Genomic DNA, 18,200 nt, shown 5'->3' with positions numbered 1-18,200 from the left:
ATTCGTAACCTTTTTTTGTTTTCGTTATCATTTAGTACAAATTTAGACTTGACCTGTTTATAGAGTTGTAAGAATACTGTGGTGTAGCAACGTACTTCATCCCAACACAAAGGTCATGGAGACGCAATGGGGAATAGGAAGTTAGGTAATTTCTGTCCATTGACAATTCGTTTCCAGACATCTGTGCCAAACGGAAACTAAGCACTGTAGTAAAATTATGGACTACGACAATAATATAAATCTAAGGTGATGATCAGTAAACAGTCCAAGGTCGTTGTGTTTTGTGATGTTGTTTCTATTCCATCTTGAGCTTCACAATTAGTTATCTACTCGGTAATCTTAACCTTTAGTTGAACGTTTTGTGGGGTGGTAGCTGTTAAGTAAAAAGAAGAAGTCTTTTCTCTATGACTCCTCCACGGTTCCCAATGCGTTTTATGTTGCTACCTCACAGTGGAAATGTCTTGACAATGTTAGCTCACCTGTAGTGCTGTCATATCACAGAGGCCAAGCTTCTCGTGGACGTGAGCGAGCAAGTGACCTTTCCAGTCATTGGCGTCCATGACCATCCGGATGTACTTGGCCCACATGCCGCACTCCTCCGGGACGGACTTTCCCCTTGGCTCCTCAAACATCATACCAAAGGGACGTCGATTTGGTGGAAGCCTGGCCAGGAAATTGGTGACCTTGAACACTCGGTCGCTGTCTTCGGGCATGACGTCGGGTAAGTCGCGAAAGCTGAACATCACCTTTGCCTTCGGGCTGAGATTGTCGAAACACCAGTCGTTCCATTTGCTGAGCAACTGGCACATGTCATCTATGGAAAACTTGGTGAAATCGTAGACTGTATCACCAAGATCGACTTCAAAGATTACGCTGTAGAGGCCAGCTGGTTTTAGTTTCCTGATACCTACCGGTACATTCTCGAAGTCGGGTACCTTGCCCTTGGTACCTGTTAGGTAAGACACGACACCAAAGAGAGCTCTCTTTCAAATTGGAAACTTCTGCTAATATAATTTTCGAGAGTTAATACAAGCAATTACGTAGTAAATAATGTCTCTTTCTCAGAAATTGACCAGTTTATTATTTCGCAAACTTATTGAAAATAGAAATGTCTTCCTCTCCCCCTTAGTTTTCGAAAAATTTGGTCATAATAATCAATCGATTGACCCATGACAGCTGATTGCATGTACTCCTAAAATTGATAAATGGTCGTTGTTACTGCTGGTGGCGTGAAACGATACATCAGCATCGTGTTAAGGCTCTCCAGTTATTACACCAATATTGATAACGGGTGATGGATCATTTTTGTTCACTGTCATTTTGATACCAAACGCACTTTCAGAAACAGCTTCCTCGCATTTGTTCTCTTTTTTCTTTCAAGGCATGTAGAAATTAGAATTGATCGGCTTGTATCTTTAACACTTCTGTATTGAGATGGATTTTTATTTAAACGATGTTGTGATGTTTGGAATTTAGGAAGCTACAGATTTTACGTACTTTCTGTGATTTCCGAGAAAGCCCAGAGGCCCTCGGGATCCTCCCCCTTTTCCTTCAGCTGCATGATGAAGACATCATCCACGCGGGTCATGTGGGAGAAGGAGGCCACGATGGTGTGCTTGAAGCCGCACTTCTTCACCTCGTTGTAAATCTTCCACTTTTTTCCAGGGTGTGGCCCCTCAGTTGCCCTACGGTGCTCTCCCGGATCGAATTGTCCAGAACAAAGATGTCCAGGTCACGGAGAGTCTGGTACTTCTCCACTGCTCTTCGAGCATCGTTCTGGTAGCGCTCAACAAGTGCGTGCTCGCTTACATCACGTTTTCCCTTCCTTTCAGAAGCCATTTTGTTGGCAATTTGAGCTCAAAGAGAAGAAACGTATATCGATAGTCATAGATCCGACCTTTGCAAATTTTTATTCCTCTCTCCTATCCATAGCCCTTGGTTAGAAATGTAAATTTATTGTAAATCTTAGTACGTTTGAGTTTGTGCTTCCTTTGTGCTGCCTTAGCGGCATCACTAGCACCGATGTTTGAATGTTGCAATTCAGCAACACCAATAATGACTTGCATAGGGAAGAAAGGCATATTTCTTTTAATCATCATCCTAACAATTATTTTCATGACATTCGTTTCTCAAAAACTGGACGTTAAGAGGTGATGTATCATAACTTCAGTTGTGTAGTCTGTAACCACTATCAGTATCATTTTGTTTCAAACACCTAGACTCTAAAATTTGCTTTGGCAAGACCTCTGTCTCTGTCATTCTTTTGGTCTGATTATACTGTTTGCTGTGAAAGTAACCAAAAAGCACTGAATCTTTTGTATTCCATGTGGTTTACACCAATCAGAGCTACCATGCATTGGGCCTTAACGCGTTAATATCAATTCAAATTATTTTATGACAATCGGCCTGAACTTAAAGCACTCCTGCCTTCTATTCTCCTCTTTTATTTTCTTCTTGTCTCTTTTCCTCCTACCCTTAAGGAAAATAAACAAAAACAAAACTAGAACAAGAACACCAGATGGATTACCCGTTCCTCGTAAGTCCTTTCTTCATGCCAATCTTGAGAATGTTCTCATGTTTTAAGAGTAATCAACATTGATTAATGCTTGCACTTAAAAAATGATAATCCAACCTTTGATTTAGTTTACTTTGATAAACATAGCGAAGTCAACTTAACAAACATTAATTCATGTAATAAAATATCGCACAAAAATTGGGACGTATACAGTTTTCCAGTTTAACATGTTCCCAGAGCGGTGCTAACAATCCAAATCTAATGATATGCGAATTTGATGAGGTGATGATATTGTGTGCTCAAATCTAAAATGTCACATTCTCTTGTACGCAAATTTGAATAGAGTGTCTTGTTGAACATGAATCCCAAGTGGGAGAATCTGTACATCGGTACATCGCGCAGTTCTGTTTTAGGGGCTATTATAGAGTTATAACACTAACGACTTTTTATGAAGAGGTGGGGATTTAAGTTTGCTGAGTTATTGATTAACAGAAAGCTGTATATCTTTGTATACAAAGCAAAATGTGAGAGGTACGAGGCGATAACGTCATCACCACCTGGTCTAATTTACGAATTAAAACATCATTACACATAAAATCCAACCTAATTCTTCTTCTTGTCCGAGTTTGTGAAGACTTCGCCTTTCTCTTTTATTGAATTCATTCTTCCTTGAATCAACTTAAGATGAGATGGGATTTTCTTTCAGAACAAATGGTTGCGCAAACACCCACCCACGCATATTCCAAATTGCAATTGACCATTCAATGTCTGTAACTTCCCCAAATTCAGGACTGTGCGAGATAAAAAAGAAGAAGAAGAAAATAGGTTTGTTCAAATACCATTGTTCTCGTGAACAAAACTGCACATGATTCGCACATGGCCAGATAACAGCGGGGTTTCCCAAGGCCACTTCGTTTACATAGTGGGACAGATACAAAACTGTACATCGACCCACACATTCTGATACATTGTACTAACAAACAGGTTGTCTGTGTGAAAAGTCAGACACGTCAGACAATAATTAACAACGGGCCGGATGCATAAACGCTAGCAATTACTTGTGCTAGCCTTTTACTCGAATCCGTATGCATAAAAACAAACAATTGCTTGTGAGAAGAAGCTTTTGCTAGCAAGCACAAGCAATTGCTTGCTGTCCGCAAGCAATTGCTTAGAGACCAAGCATTTGCTTAAAAACGTATGCATAAAACATACCTTTTGCTAGTTCTTGCTAGCAATTGCTTACGATTTTCTAAGCTCTGTAAAATGAGTTTGAGCTTTTGCTTATCTGGGACGTTCCCTTTTAAGTATCATTTTCATATTCATGGAAGAAAGACCACACTTGTGAAGGAGTGGTATAAATCTACAAGAAATTACTCTTAAGTAGAGTAAAAAATTTTTCATTTCAACAACGGGAATGTCCAGTGGTTAGCACGCAAAATTTGATGAAAAACAGGTAGGATGTCTCACTTCGGTGGAGAGCAAGGAGACGTCTCTCCACGTGCGATCTGGCAGATGCGGGCTATTGTAAGCAGTGATGGGAATCAGCCAGTAATACGAGTGTGTGTATAGTTGTGTGTGTGTGCGTCTGTGTGTGCGTCTGTGTGTGCATTTATGAGTGTCATTTCATATAGACCAGGAGCTGGCTGCTGGTCAATTTACCCCATCAAGCCCAAAAGGTTTGACCCCTCAAAGTTACTGGGGCCACCCCCCTCATTACAAAACTGGGCGTCAGCCTGATACCTGAGGGCGGGGTTGTCCCCCAGGGACCCCCCCCCCCCCCCCGAAATGGCCCCCGGCGGGTGTAATTTACCCCTTGGAGCCCATGGACCAAACCTGGTCTAAAAGAATGGCCTAGGGGTGTACATAATAAAAATATAAAAACTGACAAAATATCTGGTCGGGAAAGGGGTTGCCAGACCGTCCCCCCTGCCCCCCCCCCCCCCCCCCCCCCCCTGGCGGGTGTAATTTACGCCACGCAGCCCATGCACCAAACTTGGTCCAATGAAAGTACTATGGGTGTACATAATGAAAATATAAAAACTGACACGATATCTGGTTGGGAAAGGGGTTGCCAGATCCCCTCACCCCCCCCCCCCACCACCGCCCATTACGCCCCTTCGTGGGTTTAATTTAGCCAACAGCACCCATGGATCAAATTTGGCTGGGGGAAAGTAGGCCCCACTATGGGTGTGCAAAAAATAAATATAAAAGCTGACAAATTATCTCACTTACAAAGAATAATCAAACATATCCCCTACCTTTGCTACCCCCAAAAGAATGGTTATCGATATCTACACTAGAAACATACTCAGACAGTGCAGACCTTTGCCAAGCAGCTCATTTCCACCCATCCACACATGCTAAAAACTGCCAAATTTCCCATATAAAAGACCTTTGCTTTTAAATGCTATCAACTTCCAGCTGTGTGGTAGTGCATTATACCTTGAGCACATGCCTTTACCTTTAGTGCGCATGTATGCAAACCTCAAATTCATGCAGCTTGAACTCCCAATTCCATTGATCTCATCTGCCATAAGATAAAAAAATTTCATAAAGATTCCCGGATCACTACCAAAATTTATATTTATCATCTGTTTTTAAAATGTAATTGTGTTATTATCATCTTTTCACACAAGTTTCATCCAAATGTGTTCTCAACCTTTCAAGTTGTTTTGCATACAAACAATAATGCAGACAATACTATATATAAGTAAAATAAAACCTCAAGTGGCAGAAATAATTACAACTGTATCCAACATCCTACAGTTCAACTGTGTTACCATGCATGTGGAGCAAGCTCATGTACAACAGTACAAGAAACTGTATACCTGTGATACAAAATTGTACATGCAGTGGGTGCATATGCCATAGTGTGGTTAATTGCATGCATATATTTGTATGTTGTATACATTTTACTTGTTGCATGCAATTATACATTTCGAAGATCGGCAACATGTGTATCATCAGTCTGCAAACAATAAAAAGGCGGTGTTTTCCTGACCTTGGTAAGTGAACTGGGCTTTCCTATTGTAGGTACTATACTGGTAGGCCCCTATGACAGTAGTACATGTATTTCATCACTGGATGACAATTGGTGTCAGTAACAGAGCAAACAAAGAAAGGTCAAGAGTCTAGATCTTGGACTAGATCTAAGTCTCAAATATGCTATGATATGGCTAGATATCTAACGTTAGACCTATATTTCCTATACATGCTAAAGCTTGTAGAGTACCTAGTACTATTTGGCGAAACCAAATGAACTGGAACAGGGGATGGATTATCAGCGAGATGTAGTGTATCATGAGTCATAACTGAGAAACCAATAAATAGAACATCAATGTTCTCAGCCTATATAGGTTTAATTGTCAAAGGTGTGCATTGCTTTAAATTTGCATAGAACACGTAAACCCTGAATTTGTTAAAGTCACTGCACTTCCTATCATTCATAGCTAGAGTCAAAAAGGCAGAATTATACTACATTTCAATTTCTCTATCTAATAGACAACTTTGACTTTAGGATTAGAAATAGCCTTAGTAATAGCTATATGGATCATAAGTGTTGAAGATGCAGATGTTCCAGTGAATGAATACTTGCAGAATTGGGTATGAAGATTAGGCAAATAATCTGAAACTCTCTTTAAATATAGCAAAAGAAATAACAGACTGTCCCTGTGTTGTAGCCTCTCCCAGGAGAGGCTGCAGTGTCAGTGTGGTGCATGTAGTAGTCTTTGTGCAGACTCATTGACAACCAACAAAGGTTTGTACCTGTTGTTTCTGGCATGGTAGACATGCTGCATGTACTGTAGCTTGTTAAGACATCGGTATCACAATATTTGCAACTTTAATCAGGCTGTTTGTTATTTCTTTTGCTATATTTAAAGAGAGTTTCAGATTATTTGCCTAATCTTCATACCCAATTCTGCAAGTATTCATTCACTGGAACATCTGCATCTTCAACACTTATGATCCATATAGCTATTAATAAGGCTATTTCTAATCCTAAAGTCAAAGTTGTCTATTAGATAGAGAAATTGAAATGTAGTATAATTCTGCCTTTTTGACTCTAGCTATGAATGATAGGAAGTGCAGTGACTTTAACAAATTCAGGGTTTACGTGTTCTATGCAAATTTAAAGCAATGCACACCTTTGACAATTAAACCTATATAGGCTGAGAACATTGATGTTCTATTTATTGGTTTCTCAGTTATGACTCATGATACACTACATCTCGCTGATAATCCATCCCCTGTTCCAGTTCATTTGGTTTCGCCAAATAGTACTAGGTACTCTACAAGCTATAGCATGTATAGGAAATATAGGTCTAACGTTAGATATCTAGCCATATCATAGCATATTTGAGACTTAGATCTAGTCCAAGATCTAGACTCTTGACCTTTCTTTGTTTGCTCTGTTACTGACACCAATTGTCATCCAGTGATGAAATACATGTACTACTGTCATAGGGGCCTACCAGTATAGTACCTACAATAGGAAAGCCCAGTTCACTTACTAAGGTCAGGAAAACACCGCCTTTTTATTGTTTGCAGACTGATGATACACGTGTTGCCGATCTTCGAAATGTATAATTGCATGCAACAAGTAAAATGTATACAACATACAAATATATGCATGCAATTAACCACACTATCATGGCCTATGCACCCACTGCATGTACAATTTTGTATCACAGGTATACAGTTTCTTGTACTGTTGTACATGAGCTTGCTCCACATGCATGGTAACACAGTTGAACTGTAGGATGTTGGATACAGTTGTGATTATTTCTGCCACTTGAGGTTTTATGTTACTTATATATAGTATTGTCTGCATTATTGTTTGTATGCAAAACGACTTGAAAGGTTGAGAACACATTTGGATGAAACTTGTGTGAAAAGATGATAATAACACAATTACATTTTAAAAACAGATGATAAATATAAATTTTGGTAGTGATCCGGGAATCTTTATGAAATTTTTTTATCTTATGGCAGATGAGATCAATGGAATTGGGAGTTCAAGCTGCATGAAATTGAGGTTTGCATACATGCGCACTAAAGGTAAAGGCATGTGCTCAAGGTATAATGCACTACCACACAGCTGGAAGTTGATGGCATTTAAAAGCAAAAGGCTTTTATATGGGAAATTTGGCAGTTTTTAGCATGTGTGGATGGGTGGAAATGAGCTGCTTGGCAAAGGTCTGCACTGTCTGAGTATGTTTCTAGTGTAGATATCGATAACCATTCTTTTGGGGGAGGGAGTGGGATGGGGCATGTGGATATATGTACACACACAATGCTTCTGTTGTCATAAATTCATCTTAATTCAAGAAGTTCCATTTATTACTTTTTATGACACGCTCATTCATACCTCTCCAAACCGTATAGGCCCTTCACACTAAAAAATGGGGGGGGGGGTAGCAAAGGTAGGGGATATGTTTGATTATTCTTTGTAAGTGAGATATTTTGTCAGCTTTTATCTTTATTTTTTGCACACCCATAGTGGGGCCTACTTTCCCCCAGCCAAATTTGATCCATGGGTGCTGTTGGCTAAATTAAACCCACGAAGGGGCGTAATGGGCGGTGGTGGGGGGGGGGGGGGGGTGAGGGGATCTGGCAACCCCTTTCCCAAAAAGATATCGTGTCAGTTTTTATATTTTCATTATGTACACCCATAGTACTTTCATTGGACCAAGTTTGGTGCATGGGCTGCGTGGGGTAAATTACAACCGCCAGGCGGGGCCCAGGGGGGACGGTCTGGCAACCCCTTTCCCGACCAGATATTTTGTCAGTTTTTTATATTTTTATTATGTACACCCCTAGGCCATTCTTTTAGACCAGGTTTGGTCCATGGGCTCCATGGGGTAAATTACACCCGCCCGGGGCCATTTGGGGGGGGGGGGGGTCCCTGGGGGACGACCCCGCCCTCAGGTATCAGGCTGACGCCCAGTTTTGTAATGAGGGGGGTGGCCCCAGTAACTTTGAGGGGTCAAACCTTTTGGGCTTGATGGGGTAAATTGACCAGCAGCCAGCTCCTGGTCTAATAGCTCTTCTGCTATGTCAGGAAATGTTTCTGCACACACATGCCCTTTCAAATGCATGCTGCCACACTCGCCTTTGTTCTTGTGTTCGCACAGGCGTGACGTCCCTTTTGTTGAAAACGCAAGAAATTGCTTGTGCGGGACAAGCAAAAGGTATAAGCACTAGCAAAAGGTTATGCATATGGATTTAAGCAATTGCTTGAGCTAGACCTTTTGCAAGACAAGCTTGTGCTTTTGCTTGAAGTATTGCTTACAAGCAATTGCTTGTTTTATGCATTCGGCCCACTGAACGTGCCTTCTGTGGTATACTCTCTCTTGCCATCTCCTGACAGTGGGCCGAATGCATAAAACAAGCAATTGCTTGTAAGCAATTGCTTCAAGCAAAAGCACAAGCTCGTCTAGCAAAAGGTCTAGCTCAAGCAATTGCTTAACTCCATATGCATAACCTTTTGCTTGTACCCATACCTTTTGCTTGTCCCGCACAAGCAATTGCTTGCGTTTTCAACAAAAGGAACGTCACGCCTGCGCGAACACAAGAACAAAGGCGAGTGTGACAGCATGTATTTGGAAGGATGTGTGTGTGCGAAACATTTCCTGGCATAGCAATAGAGCTATGAAATGGCACTCATAAATGCACACACAGACGCACACACACATCTATACCTGTATACACACACACGTACTGGCTGATTCCCATCACTGCTTATATAGAGATAGCTCGGATCTGCCAGATCTCACGTGGAGAGAGGTCTCCGTGCTCTCCACCGAAGTCAGACATCTACCTGTTTTTCATCACATTTTGCGTGCTGACCACTGGACATCCCCGTTGTTGAAATGAAAAAGTTTCTAACACTGCTAAAGAGTAATTTCTTGTAGATTTATACCTCTCCTGCACAAGTGTGGTCTTTCTTGTATGAATGTGAAAATGGTTAAGCAAAAGCTCAAGTTCATTTTACAGAGCTTAGAAAATCGTAAGCAATTGCTAGCAAGAACAAGCAAAAGGTACGTTTTATGCATACGTTTTTAAGCAAATGCTTGGTCTCTAAGCAATTGCTTGCGGGCAGCAAGCAATTGCTTGTGCTTGCTAGCAAAAGCTTCTGCTTGCAAGCAATTGCTTGTTTTTATGCATACGGATTCGAGTAAAAGGCTAGCACAAACAATTGCTAGCGTTTATGCATCCGGCCCAATAAACGTGTCCCGGTATAATGTACAGTGTACTTCCCATGTCCCGTGAAAAAAAAAAACAAAACAAAACAAAAAAAAAAACCCTCGGGAAACTTGGACATGGGTAAAACAGTTTTAGTGCGTAATCCTTTCCCTGAGGATACCATCGAAGATTATTTTGTTGGTGTTGTTGTCTTTTCTTTTATTCCACATACTGGAAAGGTGACCTGAGCCCTTTTTACACTTGTGTTTCTTAACCCCGGACTTTCTCTGACCCAGGACTATCGTTAGTCCCGTACCAATTTTTTCAGCTTTTTACACTGGCCAATTAGTCCCGTACTATCTCTTGTCCGGGGCTAAGGAGAAAACTGACCTTTTTACACTTGTATTTCTTAGCCCCGGACTTTCCAAACCACATGAATATTCATGATTACGCTGTGCACTGTACACGTACACGCACGCACCGGCAGCACTTGATTACCTCGTTTCTGATTGGTCAGTGGGGTCGGACTTCGTCTCCGTCGCTTAGCCCAGGATTATTTTTTCGTTCTGTTTACACTCACTTGCTTGGTACCGCAATTAGGGTGCTAGCACCGCAATTGCGGTGCTAACCCTGCTATTTTGCAGGGCCAGATAGTACCGGACTATCGGTGGGGCTAGCCCACTTCGGCAAAAACGAGTGTAAACAGAAAGTGGGCTAAGGATAGTCCCGTACCAACGGTGGGGCTAAGGCCCCCCCCCCCCCCCCCTTAGCCCCACCGTTGGTACGGGACTAAGCAAAAATTTACAAGTGTAAAAAGCCCTCTAGTGTACTTAACTTCAAAGAGGTGTCTTTATGCCTCCGCCACGAAGTGTCGCCGGAGGCATTATGTTTTCGGGTTGTCCGTCCTTCTGTCCGTCCGTCCGTCCGTAATGAATTTTGTGGACAGCGTATAACTAAATAACCGTTCGAGGTATCCTAATAAAACTTGGCATATATATATATAGAGAGAGAGAGAGAGGTGGACGAAGTTGTGCCTGTCAACTTTTGGGTGCACATGCTCAAGGTCAAATGCTCAAAATTTCACTATTTCCCCCATATCTATTCTATGCCTGAAAGTATTTTCTTGAAATTTAGTGTACACATGTAATACCCGAGAAAGATTTTTTTTTTTCAGAAAAAAAAGTTTGGGGATGTGAGGTCAATGGTCAAAGGTCATGTGAAAGTGCTAAAATTTCACTTTTTTCTCCATATCTCAGAAATGGCCCAAAGTGTCCTCATGGAACTTAGAACATGTGCATGTACTGCCTGACAATGATTCTCTTGGGAATTTTTGGGTCATGGGGTTAAAAATCAAGGGTTAAAAGGTCAAGGTCAACTCCTTAAGATTCACTATTTCCCTCATACCTATATATGCAATGCCAGCAGAATTTTTCTTGAAACTCAGTGTATACATGTATTACCAAATAGAAATTCTCTGGGAAAATTTTTGGCCAAAAAGTCAAAGGTCAAAAGGTTAAAGATCAAGTGAAAAGGCTACATTTCACTTCTTCATCATGAAACTTCATACACATACTGTACTGCCTGTCGGAGATTCCCTGGGTAATATTAGGGTAATGGGGCCAAAGTTCAAGGGTCAAACCTACATGCACTTCAAGGAAAGTGAACAATCACCACATTTGTGGCAAATATGTCATTTTAATTTTTTTGCCAATTTTGTGAAACTGTCATCACACATTAGGGCGGTGAGTTGGCTCAGTCGGTAGCGCGTCTGCCTCACGATCACGCGGCCCGGGTTCGAACCCGAGTCTGGACTGAGCAATGTTGTGTGTAAACATACCGTCCCGTCTAGCAAGAGGCAAAACACACTGTCCCTCGGATAGGACATAAAATGGAGGTCCCGTGTGTGAGAGAGTCACAGCTCATGCACGTACAAGATCCCGCTTCATTCATTCATCGCAAAGAGCAGGGTGTCCAACCCGGTGAAGTGGTCCCACCCCACATCCAACTGGACCCCATGAAGACCAGCTTAGTGTAGCTGAATGTGGGCTATCCAGCCATCTTCACAGATGGAAAATGAACAACAACAACAACAACAGCACATTGTCAAGCCGTACTATAGACTTATTGGGAGCACTATGCATCATGGCGGAGGCATACCAGTTGTAATAGCGACATTTGCAGTTTAAAGAGCTGACTGATCACTAGTTTGAAGCTAATCAGTCAGGATTTTTTTTTTTACACTTTTATAGCAGAAAATTGAATTTTCGTCTGGTTCTATGCACTCACATAGAAATCGGTGATAAGCTGTACACAATTCGTTATGCGGATTTCGGAAAATATTTGAGCCGGGCCAGCTTCCTCCTCCACGGTATCCCAATGCGACCTGGTCTTTTGTAAAAGACAGCTGAGCTCAAATGTTCTTATATTCCACTTTTAATAATGTCAGCACTTGACCAAAGCATAGTCTGGTCAGTCATATCCTCATATTTTAATGTCAGTCAAGAAAGGGGAAGTTCTGAAAGAATTCATGATGATATTTACCCTTATTCTAGTCCTTCATTGCAGGAGGTAGCATCTTTATTTTGGATTTTTTTTCTTTCTTACAAAGTCTTAAATTCTTTTAAAAATTGGCATATTGTTCCATTGTCAGTCGGGAGGAAGATCATGCAAATCAGTACATACATATACGTCATGCATCAACCATAAATATGTGATTGGCATGCATGATTCATAACTTGCATTTTCACATACCCTTCCACCTACCCCAGACTTCTAAGTGGCATATATATTCTCTTTACATCTAATCCTATGAATGTGGTTCATTGCCCCCCCCCCCCCCAAGCACAGTGCAACTGTTGCGCTATATATGCCATGCACCAGTTGCTTGCAAAAATGTCCTGAGCATGATCGGCAATTTGATTCGTGGATGCTACTGATATGCCGCAGATCATCCCCCCCCCCCATGCAATAATAGGGAAGAGCACACTTCTATCCCCAACCCTAAACCGTAGCATGCTGCTTGCACCAGCGATTGAAAAAGCTTGTGTGGCTGCTATTTGTTGGGCTGCCACCAGTTTTGACATACCATTAAAGGGGAAATCCAGTCCAAATATAAGTTAGTCTGATAAGAAAGAGTTAATTATTACGGGTTCAATGGTAAAATTTTGATCGAAATCGGGTGCAAAAAATAAGGAAGTTATGACATTTTGAAGTTTTCAGGAAACAGTTCTTGAACGGTCAATATGAATCTGCAAATGGGAAAGTGAGCATAGGATACCCTCACAACTCGCCATATATTTCGTACATAAAATTTTGGAATTTCCAGTTTTTCATTCAAACACAATTATGCCCTAGGCTCAAATCATGATATATCTAACCGAACACTATTCTGAAGTTATCAACCAGGAATAACATCATGTTTTAGACTTGAATGACAGAAACATTGAATTTTCGTCATGTTTTTTTTTTTTTTTTTTTTACACGAGCAATGGAAAAATTGTGAGGGTATGACATGGTCAGCTCACTAATTTGCATATTCATATCCACTGTACAAGAAGTGTTTTGCAGAAATAAGCAAAACTTCAAAATTTAATAACTTCCTTATTTTTCATCCGATTTCAGTCTAATTTTTACCGTTGAATTCGTAGGATTTTACTCTTTTATCAGACTATTATTTAGACTGGATTTCCCCTTTAAGGTCCTCTGTCACATCTCAGCTCGTCACATGGAGTCAAAAAGAATCGGGATGCCGGAGGGTAGTGGCCCAATATGTGTGAACCCTCCTCTCTTCTCCCACATTTTAATTTGATCATCATCACTGGCTGCTCTTGATTGGTGATAACACTTGTCATCGCATTTTACCATGTGGGCATAGTGTAAAAAAGCAGGGAGCAAAAGGCAAGGGACCCCTTTAAGATGTGAAAACACTGGGTGGAGCTTGATTCCAGCGTTGAAATAAAATAGAGGGGACATGAGCAAAGCAGAACGGTGTTACACATCTTTCTTTTCAGTCAGGTTCTGTCATTTCTTTTCATTAGATATTACATTCTTCAGAGTACAATATTTTGCGATATAATTCGCCCCTTATTGCTGAAACTTCTGAAATTTGCCTGTTTGATTATCGTCTAGATGAGACTGTGAGACGTTGCTGTTAATACTTCTTCTCTATTTATTTATTGCTCTTTTTTCCGTGGGGAGGGGGTATTAGGTTGAGGAATTATGTGTACATCATAAATACATCATTAGTATATTTCACCAGTTAGGACTTGTAGGACAATTTCGTGAGTGGTTGAATTCAGGATCAAGATCCACGTATTTCGACAAAAGTAGCAATTTCCATGGATATGCAATGCACTTGCATTACTGGAGGCAACACTTTTGCAAGGTGTTAATTTGATGAATATCAGTTGACTTTGATACAATTCACGAAATTGAAAACAAAGCAAAAATATTCTGCATGTGTATGAGATGTGTGCAGAAATGCTTTGGGTATAAGACCACTGCTGGTTGTACAGCCACCTGAGATGTAATAGTATGTAAGTGGTTTGAAATCTATATTTGATTTTAATTGATATAGGGTTAATTGAACCACAGCTTTTCAGTTAAATGGTGACACTATGAGTTGTATCATTGGGCTCCTGATATAATCTTTTAAACTGATGTATGTTGCAATTGGCTGATACAGTTTAGTTGCTTCGTTGTGAGCAGGACACTGGAAGCCCCTGTTCCACTTTATTGTTCTCGCCACGAATTGAAGATTTTCTCAGATCAGAAGGATCGGGTAAAACATGAGCCGATCTGGACACAGTAGTATGTTAGAATGCTCTAAGAACGCTGTATTTACGACTAACACGTGTTTTCTACGCTCTTACAACGATGAACAGGAATGAGACATTACAATTTCTGCCGCTGCAGTTACGCTTTAGAACGATGTAACTACGCTGTCAGTGCGATGTTCCCAATGTTATCAGATCTAACCTTACAAGCTGTATTTACGCTCTGAACGCCCTATACGATCTTATCACGCTGCTCCCCCGTCCAGAGAGCTGAAAAGTGCCCGATGTACCTGGATTCGGCTGCCGATCCTCAGTCAGTCAAGTTATTAGCATGCAGAACCAAAGAGATTCTGTGAACCTCGGAGAGGCTCCTTAACTCACAGTTCTTCTGCAGCAATTCATTATTAATCAAAGACGTGCTGATATTTCCAAGGCTTTTTCTTGATGTCTTTACTTTTATAGTCCGTCTTCTTCCTGTTGTAGATGATTTCATACTCTTCAATATTCAATAAAAGGTGTGTGACAGCGATAACTATATAAAATTCTCTATGTCAATGATATGTCAAAATTCTCTATGTCAATGATATGTCAAATTCTTCAAACATCCTCTCTTTCTTATTATTTGCGGATGATAATAATGTGTTTTATCTGATTCTGATCGATTGTTGATACTTTAAACCGCGAATTAACGAAGTTACTCCATTGGATATGAGCGAACAAACTGTCAATAAATTTGCAAAAAACTGCAAAAAAAAAAAAAGAAGAAGAAGAAGAATGCATGCTGTTCAGTAATTCGCCGGAAAATTTACCGAGAAATGTTTTCCTGGAAGACACGGTCATATAGAAGAAGTCTCTTCCATCAATTTTTTAGGTTTGATTCTGGATAATAAACTTACCTTGGGTTTGCATATTGATTCTGTGTGTCGTGTTATTTCAAGGAATATAGGTATTATTAACCAAGTTAAATTTTATCTTCCCAAGAATGTACTTTATATGTTATATTCTACTTTGATACTACCTTACTGAAACTATGGTATACTCCCATGGGGAAACACTTTTTCTACTTATACAGACAGAATATTATTATTACAGAAAAAAGCTCTTCGTATCATTTGTCACGAATCGTGGAGAAGTCATACTAATAATTTATTTCACGAAAATAATATTTTGAAAATGTTTGACCTTTATCGTTTGCAATTAGGACAATTCATGTATAAACTCACTAACCATTCTCTCCCCCTTGTGTTTGATTCCATGTATATGACGGGACTGCATTCTACAAGCCCTGCTTTGTAGCAGTCCCCTCCATTTCCAGCAATATTGTTCATGCATTCACAACAGTGACGTAAAAGTTATTTGCATCTTTGTTGATAATTTACCTGTATCTCTTTTACAATGTTATTCTGTTCATCACATTGTGGTACTGATTTCCTGACATCTGCGTAATCGAGTATTTCATTGTATTTCTAATTATTTTGTTTGTTGGAAGTGAAATAAATCAACTTGAAAACTGAGAACGAATTTAGTATTCGTCTATAGTCTTACCCACTTTATGTTCCATGGAATGTGTATTACATTTTTTTTTTGTATATATATTGTACTTGGGTGTGGGAGGGGTGTTTGAAAGTCTTGATGTCTTTTTTTTTTCTCTGGAAATTTAGTAAGCACTGTTTTATTATAAAGATTTCCTTAACATAACCAAATAAGTCATGAATATCGCTGCACAACGACAACGTAACCACAGTTTGTCTATTCCATGACCGTGAGTAATAATTTTCTTACTCTAATGTTTAACTTATCAATCTATATTGTATTATATTTGTGGTATAATTATGTTATGTATTCTTTACATTTATGAAGTTTATTCACATTTGAGTTGCACAAATAAGATTTAAACCTCAAGTTGAAAATTTCATAAATCTTTTATCACTGTAAAGCAAATTAAAGGATTACGAATTTTTTCACAACTTGTACGTAATTCAATTTCAGTTTTCCCCAGTCATACCAGTGTACGATGTAAAACAGTCCAATATGTAATAACCTTGCTGTCATGATACACTGACTTAGCAGGGATCGTCACAGAAAACAATACTGTCCATAATCATTTATAACAATCTGTAACTATCCGTAACTATCCGAAAATATCCGCAACTCTCCGCAAGTGTTCAGAACTATTATGTGCCAATTCGTAAGAATATCCGCAAGTGGACGCAAGTATTCGCATCTGGTCGTATTTGTCCATATCGCCCGCATTTTTCCCGGTATGTTTTGAATAAATTTTCTAGTGACGGCAAAGGATCCGCGGGAGTCCGCAGAAAAAATGACTTTTTTGGACGCAACGCCGGACGCAGAGCATTATGTGACTGGGGCTTAAAAACGGGAATGAAGTGTACTGAGAGCGTCATACAATCAGGCCTGGACTCGATACGAGAGTAGAAAACGTAGTGAGAGCATCGTTAAAGCGGGAGATCGAGCTTTGATCAGTGAAGAGCGGCGCATGCAGCGGGACCACGTCGTCGGTGTCTAGATTACTTCCCGTTCTTGTGCCGATGTTACTACGCTCAAAACCATGTTACGCTCATCCCGCGATGTTTACACTGTCACTACGCTCTTGCCTTTATACCATTCAAAATAGGTCAATTTTGATCGGGGAGATCGGGAAGAAATTTTGAACAGGTTCAAAATTTCTTTCCGATCTGAAAAATTGCCTGCTCCAACCCAGTCCTCCATACGCTGCTGATACGATGCTTCCGATCCCCGTACGCTTTTGCCACTCTCTCCCAATCTGCTAGATGGGTATAGATCGGAGTCCAGGTCGTGATAGTGGAACGGGGGCTTAGCGTTTGTGATTATGTGTTGATTTCAGAGTCGATTATACATATTTCATGCTATGTCAAGCACGGGAAGTAGTTGTTTGCAGCAATTTCAAAATAAGCCGTGATTGAAAGGTTGTGTTTTGCCGGCAGCAAGACATTTTGGTATTGGTTGTGATACATGTCTGCTCCGTGGAAGAGTAGCTTCGCAGTATATTTCATGCTTCATCGTACACATAAGATACCAGTATCGCATGACAATACTTTTCAGAATTCTGTTGTAACGCCCTTTGCTTGTCTTCGAGATTGTGAGATATTATCCATGGACATTAAACAGTAGGCACGAGATGTGGTTTTTCACTTTGTCGTACAGAATCTGAACCTGAGATGGATATCCACAGACACTCGATATACCTACTTATGAAAAAACTTTTGTCACTTTGTTTGACCGATGGAAATGAGAAAGGTGGCTTTTGAACTTTCCTGAGGAAGCGATGTCACAAACTGACATCTTGCTGTAAAGCAATAGGTCTTATCATTATTGTCAATTTAATTTACAGTCAGCCTGAAAATTATTGCAAAATTAGTGCAGACACTAGATTTTTCATTGGATATGAAATTGAAGTTGAATCAAACTTAAATTTCATGTCAAAAGACATTTAGCTTGGTGTTTATATTCTAATATGTTGAGAATATGGCAGGCCATGGGACCAAAAACAAAAAAAGGTTTTCTACATTGCCTAACAATAACAGAGCCTAGAAATTTGCAATATGACATATCTCTTCACGTACAGTGAAAAGGCGGCTATGATTACATGCTTCCAGGACATTTTTCTGACTTTCAAATCACAAGAATTCACTTTCATTCCCAGAATAGGAATGAGAGAATTAACACCCCCCCCCCCCCCCCCC

The 18,200-nt window shown here is 40.2% G+C and overlaps 1 pseudogene; it reads right to left on the bottom strand.

Moving 5' to 3' along the window:
- The window catches only part of LOC139712145 (uncharacterized), a 2,866-nt pseudogene extending 812 nt beyond the window's left edge, over positions 1-2,054 (bottom strand).
- Between the last annotated feature and the right edge of the window lie 16,146 nt (positions 2,055-18,200).

Source organism: Diadema antillarum, unplaced genomic scaffold (assembly GCF_040938485.1).
Source record: "Diadema antillarum isolate AM-2024a unplaced genomic scaffold, OU_Dant_1.0 seq00001764_RagTag, whole genome shotgun sequence".
Lineage (NCBI taxonomy): Eukaryota > Metazoa > Echinodermata > Echinoidea > Diadematoida > Diadematidae > Diadema > Diadema antillarum.
The sequence above is the reverse complement of the archived record's forward strand: the minus strand, read 5'-3'. Positions and strand labels throughout refer to the sequence as shown.